Genomic DNA, 8,949 nt, shown 5'->3' with positions numbered 1-8,949 from the left:
CAGGGAGGTGCGGAACCTAATAGCCACACACACCTCCCCTAGACCGCCAGGAGGGACCCCCAGAAGGGCACCGCATCCTGACAATCCTGTGGACACACAACACGCAAAAAGTGACACAGTGACAAAAAGAAATAAATAAGTGAATTTGCGCAGATATACGGCCGGATCTATAAACATTTCTCTAATCCGAGCCAGAAGGCCGGGAATCAAGAGGTGAGTGCCACAAGGAGCAGAGATCATGGTGCCCGTGCTTCAAATCAGTGAGTCCATCCTCCCAGTGAGTTTCGGCACCTCGGGGTCACCACTCCCCGCGGCACAAAAGTACCTCGGCTCTAGACCCTCTCAGCCTCATGGCGAGACCCGGAGGGAACAGGTCACATGGGGGCAGCCGTCGAGTTGATTCCTCAGAACCAGCCCCGGAACGCCCTGGTACACCTGCCCCCTCCATGCAGCACCCATTCCCACCAGCCCCATACCGGCGTAGTGTACCACCGGCATGAAACTGATAAGAACAGATACTACACTTGATCTTAGCCAAAAGGCCGAGAAGTCTGGGAAAGCTGGGTGACCCTCCCCATAGTAACTGGAATGGCGCCCACACTGGTTTTCCTCTTTTTGATTGGGGCGATTACTCTTGGTGCGGGGGCGGCTCCCCCAGTACAGTAGCGCTGTGTGCACGTGTGAGGCTGCGGAGCGCGCGCCATGTGTTGTACATTAGGTGGAGGACGGGCGAGGATCACACGCGCGACATAAGGAGCTGGTTATGGAGGAGGGTTCAGAGGTAATGATGAGCGGCAGAGAATATAGGGGGGAATATTCGTCCTATGTTCTCGATATTCGCTGTTCGGTTCTTTTTAATTGCGATATTCACGGTATAAATTTGCATTTCGAATATATGCGCTCAACACAATTCAGAGGAGTTGGGCAGGGGCAGCGCTTCACGGCAGGGGGCTCTGTAGTAGCGCACCTCAGTGCAAGGTTCTGTAGTAGCGTACCTCACAGCGGGGGGCTCTGTAGTAGCGCACCTCATGGCAGGGGGCTCTGTAGTAGTGCACCTTGCAACAGGGGGCTCTGTAGTAGTGCACCTTGCAACAGGAGGCTCTGTAGTAGCGCACCTCACGACGGGGGGCTCTGTAGTAGCGCACCTCACAGCAGGGGGCTCTGTAGTAGCGCACCTCACGACGGGGGGCTCTGTAGTAGCGCACCTGACAGCAGGGGGCTCTGTAGTAGCGCACCTCACAGCGGGGGGCTCTGTAGTAGCGCACCTCACAGCAGGGGGCTCTGTAGTAGCGCACCTCATGGTAGGTGGTTCTGTAGTAGTGCAGCTCACAGTGGGGGCTCTGTAGAAGCACAGCTCACAGTCGGGGTCTCTATAGTAGCGCACCTCATAGTCAGGGCTCTGTAGTGGCGCATCTCACGGCGGGGGGCTCTGTAGTAGTGCACCTTGCAACAGGAGGCTCTGTAGTAGCGCACCTCACAGCGGGGGGGCTCTGTGGTAGCGCAGCTCACAACGGGGGGCTCTGTAGTAGCGCACCTCACAGCAGGGGGCTCTGTAGTAGCGCACCTCACAGCGGGGGGGCTCTGTAGTAGTGCACCTCACAATGGGGGCTCTGTAGTAGCGCACCTCGCAGCAGGGGGCTCTGTAGTAGCGCACCTCACAGCAGGGGGCTCGGTAGTAGCGCACCTCATGGTAGGTGGTTCTGTAGTAGTGCAGCTCACAGTGGGGGCTCTGTAGTAGCACAGCTCACAGTGGGGGTCTCTATAGTAGCGCACCTCATAGTCAGGGCTCTGTAGTGGCGCATCTCACGGCGGGGGGCTCTGTAGTAGCGCACCTTGCAACAGGAGGCTCTGTAGTAGCGCACCTCACAGCGGGGGGGCTCTGTAGTAGCGCAGCTCACAACGGGGGGGGCTCTGTAGTAGCGCACCTCACAGCGGGGGGGCTCTGTAGTAGTGCACCTCACAATGGGGGCTCTGTAGTAGCGCACCTCGCAGCAGGGGGCTCTGTAGTAGCGCACCTCACAGCAGGGGGCTCGGTAGTAGCGCACCTCATGGTAGGTGGTTCTGTAGTAGTGCAGCTCACAGTGGGGGCTCTGTAGTAGCACAGCTCACAGTGGGGGTCTCTATAGTAGCGCACCTCATAGTCAGGGCTCTGTAGTGGCGCATCTCACGGCGGGGGGCTCTGTAGTAGGGCACCTCAGGGCTGGGGGCTCTGTAGTAGCGCACCTCAGGGCAGGGGGTTATGTAGTAGCGCACTTAACAGCAGGGGGCTCTGTAGTAGCTCACCTCACAGTGGGGGGCTCTGTAGTAGCTCACCTCACGGCGGGGGGCTCTGTAGTAGCACACCTCACGGTGGGGGCTCTATAGTAGTGCACCTCACAGTGGGGGGCTTTGTAGTAGTGCACCTCACAGTGGGGGGCTCTGTAGTAGTGCACCTCACAGTGGGGGGTTCTGTAGTAGCGCACCTTACGCAGAGGGCTCTGTAGTAGCGCACCTCACACAGAGGGCTCTGTAGTAGCGCACCTCATGCAGAGGGCTCTGTAGTAGCGCACCTCATGCAGAGGGCTCTGTAGTAGCGCACCTCACACACACCCGGACGCACCGTGTGGAGTCCTGCGGGAAGCCATACTGCTGGCACACACATTATTTTCTCTGGATTCCACAAACACCAAATATCCGCCCTGAAGCAGAGACAGAGGTTCTGGTTACTGGTCCCCTCCCTCCCCCCCCCCCCCCTACCGCAGCCGGAGCACCCCCACCACCACCGCAGCCAGAGCTCCCCCCACCGGATTCATTATCCTATTAACGTCTGAAAGGCCAACCATTGTTTCCACCTCATGATGTAGAACACAAGATCTATAGACCTTTGTTTCCCAACCAGGGTGCCTCCAGCTGTTGCAAAAATATGTCTCCAGCATGCCCAGACAGCCGTTGTTTCAATGCATTTTATTACTGTAACTGAGTCATGTGATCACTAGTGTGACCCACAGAAAATCACACTCCTTAATGCTGTGTTCCCAACCAGGGTGTCTCTAGCTGTAGCCGTTGGCTGTCCGGGCATGCTGGGAGTTGTAGTTATGCAACAGCTGGAGGCCCCCTGGTTGGGAGACAGCGCCTTAGACGCTCCATGTGAGGCTCCCCAAGAAGGTCGGGACAGGTAGAGATGAGGCTGTTGAGATGGTCTCCTCGGAGTCATGAGGTTCACGGTCATATATCTGTCTGAACTTCTATAACATAGAAAAATGATTTTATTGGACTAGAACGCCTCCCCCTCCCATCCGTGATTGACAGTCAGCAGGAAGCCGAGCCCTGTTTTCAAATCTTGTTCCCACGATATGCATACAAATTGTGCACAGGTGTGATTTGAATACAGGGCTCTGCTTATTTTTTCTCTCCAAGATGGTGCCCACAATGCAGTGCACAGGGTTTTATCAGTCACTGGAATCATCCCTATAATGTGTCATGATTGGCCTGGAAGCTATATGTAACATAACGCGGGCAATGATAACCTTGGATCATGTGATTTTGCTGATAGCTGCAAGGTATGCTACGCTACCCTGATGGTATGATGGGCTACTCTGATGGTATGCTGAGCTACCCTGATGGTATGTTGGGCTACCCTGTTTGTATTCTAGCCTACCCTGATGGTATTCTGGGCTACCCTGATGGTATGCTGGGCGACTCTGATGGTATTCTGGGCTACTCTGATGGTATTCTGGGCTACTCTGATGGTATTCTGGGCTACTCTGATGGTATGCTGGGATAATCTGATGGTATGCTGGGCTACTCTGATGGTATGATGGGATACTCTGATGGTATGATGGGCTACTCTGATGGTATACTGGGATAATCTGATAGTATGCTTGGCTACCCTGATGGTACGCTGGGCTACCCTGATGGTATGCTGGGCTACACAGATGGTATTCTGGGCTACCCTGATGGTATTCTAGGCTACTCTGATGGTATGCTGGGCTACCCAGATGGGCTACTCTGATGGTATGTTGGGCTAACCTGATGGTATGCTGGGCTACCCTGATGGTATGCTGGGCTACCCTGATGGTATGCTGGGCTACCCTGATGGTATTCTGGGCTACCCTGGTGGTATGCTGGGCTACCCTGGTGGTATTCTGGGCTACCCTGATGGTATGCTGGGCTACCCTGATGGTATGCTGGGCTAACCTGATGGTATTCTGGGCTACTCTGATGGTATTCTGGGCTATCCTGCTGGTATGCTGGGCTTCTCTGATGGTATTCTGGGCTACTCTGATTGTATTCTGGCCTACCCTGATGATATTCTGGGCTGCCCTGGTGGTATTTTGGGCTACCCTGATGGTATGCTGGGCTACTCTGATGGTATGCTGGGCTACCCTGATGGTATGATGGGATACCCAGTTGGTATTCCGGGCTACTCTGATGGGATAATCTGATGGTATGATGGGCTACTCTGATGGTATACTGGGATAATCTGCTAGTATGCTTGGCTACCCTGATGGTATGCTGGGTTAACCTGATGGTATGCTGGGCTACCCTGATGGTATTCTGGGCTACTCTGATGGGATAACCTGATGGTATGATGGGCTACTCTGATGGTATACTGGGATAATCTGCTAGTATGCTTGGCTACCCTGATGGTATGCTGGGTTAACCTGATGGTATGCTGGGCTACCCTGATGGTATTCTGGGCTACTCTGATGGGATAATCTGATGGTATGATGGGCTACTCTGATGGTATACTGGGATAATCTGCTAGTATGCCTGGCTACCCTGATGGTATGCTGGGTTAACCTGATGGTATGCTGGGCTACCCTGATAGGATGAGGAAGTAACAGGGATGACATCAGGGTAGCCCAGCATACCATTAGATTAGCCCATCATACCATAATAGTAGCCCATCATACCATCATGCATCCAGATACCAAAACACAGCCGCCTTTTCCACAAAGTTCTTGGTGAATCCGGGTTTGTCAGGCTCGGCTCGCTCATCTCTACTAGGTACAAGAGAATAAAAGCATTTTTCTGATAGATGCTCTAACAGGGTCAGCAGGATGGAATGTGAATTGTAGTCAACAGATTCCCTTTAATGGAGAGGCACAGCACATGGCTGTTTATTGTAGAGGAGAAGGGACTCCAGTCAAAATGAGAGAGGTCCCTTCTCCTCTACACATCTTTAGCCAGGCTCAATCTCTATTGGTGGCTGGACTGGCACAGATTTGATCCTGGCCACAAATGTATTTTTTTTTTTACACTTCCCCGCAGGTAGAGGAGCAGGGACCTCTTTAATTTTGAGAGGAGTCCCTGCTTCTCTATCCGCATTCCCCTGCAAAGACTTTTATGTGGTAACAGTGTTGTAACTATAACGTAAGACAAAAAGTAAACAAGTTAATGATCCTGAATGTGACAATGAAAGGAAATTCCCCGAACAGGCCGGTCCTGAAGGGGTTAAAGCCGTGGTCTCCAAATATGCGGGCCTCCGGCTGAAACACAACTACAACTCCCAGCACGTGAGGAAGCGCAAAAAAAAACTGTCTCTACCCTCAGGGATTCCGGAGTCCCCGCTTTCACTGATCTTCTTATTTATAAGCTGATTTTAGGATAAAAAGCCCTTTAAAGGGGAACTCTGAGGAAACTTTTTCTTTACCTTTGTGCCTGGGCTGCAAAAAGTAAAATAACAAACTTTAACCCACCTTCCGCCCCTCCAGGGGAGTGGCGGAAGGTGAGTTGATGTTGGTTATTTTACTTTTTGCAGCCTCGGACACAGATTAAAGATAAAACGTTTCATCGGAGTACCCCTTTAAATGGTTTTGTCCATAATGAGAAAAATGGGATCTTCTTTATTAAATGATCTGCAGTACCAGACTCAGCCTGTGCACCAGAGTGTCGCTGTTCTTGTGATACAGCAGATCCTTTATATTCTAATCCCGGGGGACCCCTTTACCCCGGTTCTCCTATTAATTTCCACAAACAGTGAAATGTTCAGTGAACTTGAAGGATTCAGGGCCCGGTCCCAGGAGGATTCGGGGCCCGGTCCCGGGAGGATTCGGGGCCCGGTCCCGGGAGGATTCGGGGCCCTGTCCTGGGAGGATCCTGGGGCCGGTTCCGGGAGGATTTGGGTCCCGGGAGGATTCGGGGCCCGGTCTCGGGAGGATTCGGCGCCCGGTCTCGGGAGGATTCGGGGCCCGGTCTCGGGAGGATTCGGGGCCCGGTCTCGGGAGGATTCGGGGCCCGGTCTCGGGAGGATTCGGGGCCCGGTCTCGGGAGGATTCGGGGCCCGGTCTCGGGAGGATTAGGGGCCCGGTCTCGGGAAGATTCGGGGCCCGGTCTCGGGAAGATTCGGAGCCCGGTCTCGGGAGGATTCAGGGCCCGGTCTCGTGAGGATTCAGGGCCCGGTCTCGTAAGGATTCGGGGCCCGGTCTCGGGAAGATTCGGGGCCCGGTCTTGGGAGGATTCGGAGCCCGGTCTCGGGAGGATTCAGGGCCCGGTCTCGTGAGGATTCGGGGCCCGGTCTCGGGAGGATTCGGGGCCCGGTCTCGGGAAGATTCGGGGCCCGGTCTCGGGAGGATTCGGAGCCCGGTCTCGGGAGGATTCAGGGCCCGGTCTCGTGAGGATTCAGGGCCCGGTCTTGGGAGGATTCGGGGCCCGGTCTCGGGAAGATTCGGGGCCCGGTCTCGGGAGGATTCGGGGCCCGGTCTTGGGAGGATTCGGGGCCCGGTCTTGGGAGGATTCGGGGCCCTGTCCTGGGAGGATCCTGGGGCCGGTTCCGGGAGGATTTGGGTCCCGGGAGGATTCGGGGCCCGGTCTCGGGAGGATTCGGGGCCCGGTCTCGGGAAGATTCGGGGCCCGGTCTCGGGAGGATTCAGGGCCCGGTCTCGGGAAGATTTGGAGCCCGGTCATGGGAGGATTTGGGGCCCGGTTTTGGGAAAATTTGGGGCCCGGTCTCGGGAAGATTTGGAGCCCGGTCTTGGGAGGATTCGGGGCCCGGTCTTGGGAGGATTCGGGGCCCGGTCTCGGGAAGATTTGGAGCCCGGTCTTGGGAGGATTCGGGGCCCGGTCTTGGGAGGATTCGGGGCCCGGTCTTGGGAGGATATATCACCGCGCTCTGTTTTTGTTTAGGAAGCCAAATGGTAAAGTCTCATAAATTCTTCTTCTCCCGATGACAAGGAAGTGAAAGCTGCCCAAGAATATTTCGGTAAAGCCGGAGAGTCCGGCCAGAAGTCCCCGTCCTTGGCTACAAGTCAATAGATATTTATTATACAGTGATCGGCCATAAGATTAATACCCCCTCCCCCTCACAATGTGAAGTGACCCCCGAGGGCCGGACCCCATAAACCTGTGATGTGTCTCCCAAGGTCAGGACCCCATAGCTCTGTGGTTTGACCCAAGAGACCTGTAATGTGACCCCCCCCCCCCAGTACCTGGACCCCACATAGGTCTGTGATGTGACCCCTGAGGCTAAGACCCCATAGGCCTGTGATGTGACCCAATAGACCTGTGGTGTGACCCACCAGTACCCAGACCCTCGATGAGACCCTCGAGGCCCGGACCCCATAGGCCTGTGATGTGACCCCCCAAGACTCAGACCCCATAGTCCTGTGATGTCACCCCCACCCCCCCCCCCCCCAGTACCTTGACCCCATAGCCCAGTGGTGTGACCCCCAAGGCCTGGACTCCATAGACCTGTACTGTGTCCCCCTGAGGCCCAAACCCCATGCCTGGGGGCATTACCTGGCTGCCATGGGGGGGGGGGGGGGAACTTGGCCTGTAAACCGGTCAGGTAAGTGGTATGTGCGACCCCGCTGTCTAGTCTTCTCCCCATAATGCATTCTGGTGCCATCTCTTCCCCAGGTAAGTGCCGCACACACTCCGGGCCGTCCACATGATGGAGAACGTCATCCATCCCACCAGACGCCCCCCCTCAGGACCCCTGATGAAGTTACCCTCTGGTCTGTTAAAGTAAATATGAAGCCCACCCTAATCTACAGTAATGGAATTTTCCACAAATATTTTCCCCCCTTGTGCCGTCACCTCTGCTCACCATACTGCGGTGACTCGTCGTGTATTTCACCAACGTTTCTCGCGCTGTTTATTACGTATTACGAGAGTGTTATAAAGAGAACTTTACGGCGCTCAGAGACAATGTTTATTCATGTCATTAATTTCTCATGTCATCGTCATAGCGGCCGGAGATCCAAAATTCTGATAGTGTTCAGCCGGCATCCACCACTAGGGGGAGCTGAGGAGCTTTACTGTCTACAGTGTAATGATGGAGTCTAATGAGTGATCTGTATGCACTATGCTATTAAAGGGGTAATCTGCTGCCCTGGTGTTCAGAACATTTAGTTCTGAGCACTGGGTGCGGATGTCGTAACGTCACGGCCACGCCCCTTGTGTCGCCACGTCACGTCCCCTCAATGCAAGTCTATGGGAGGGGGCGTGACGGACGTCACGCCCCCTCCCATAGACTTGCATTGAGGGGGAGTGGCGTCATGAGGGGCGTGGCTGTGACGTTTTTGTTGTTTTACTACTTTATAAAATCATTAGGCCACAAGCTGATATTTCAACCGGTTGGCACCCTGTGATCATTTTACAGGGAAACTGGTCGGAGCGCCCCCTATCTAACTGTCTAGACACTACAGCCTTCATGGGATCACACAGCCAGATCCCAGCCTTGGTGTTCGCTTAGAAATGGGCCCAGCTCTAGTGACGTGTACATCAAGTGTAAGGGAAGGGTTAAACGGGTTATCAGTCAGGTAAGATAGTACTACAATTCCCAGAATGCATTACTTCTCCTTAGCTCCGCCCACCCTGCACATTCCCCTCCAACAGCCAGTGCCAGATCCCCACCTAGAGCTGTTGCAGAACATTGCTCTACAGAGCAGAACCTGCTGTATTCGTTCCCTGTCTGCTCCTCTGCCCGTGGCATTGTTCAGCACAAGGCAGCATGCTGTAACCACT

General features: G+C 54.7%; 1 pseudogene; it reads right to left on the bottom strand.

Annotated features, from left to right (window-relative positions):
- Positions 1-446: 446 nt before the first annotated feature.
- Positions 447-554, bottom strand: LOC130283587 (U2 spliceosomal RNA; annotated as a pseudogene).
- Positions 555-8,949: the final 8,395 nt, after the last annotated feature.

Source organism: Hyla sarda, chromosome 7 (assembly GCF_029499605.1).
Source record: "Hyla sarda isolate aHylSar1 chromosome 7, aHylSar1.hap1, whole genome shotgun sequence".
Lineage (NCBI taxonomy): Eukaryota > Metazoa > Chordata > Amphibia > Anura > Hylidae > Hyla > Hyla sarda.
Note: the sequence above shows the minus strand (reverse complement) of the source record. Positions and strands in the feature narration are given on the sequence as shown.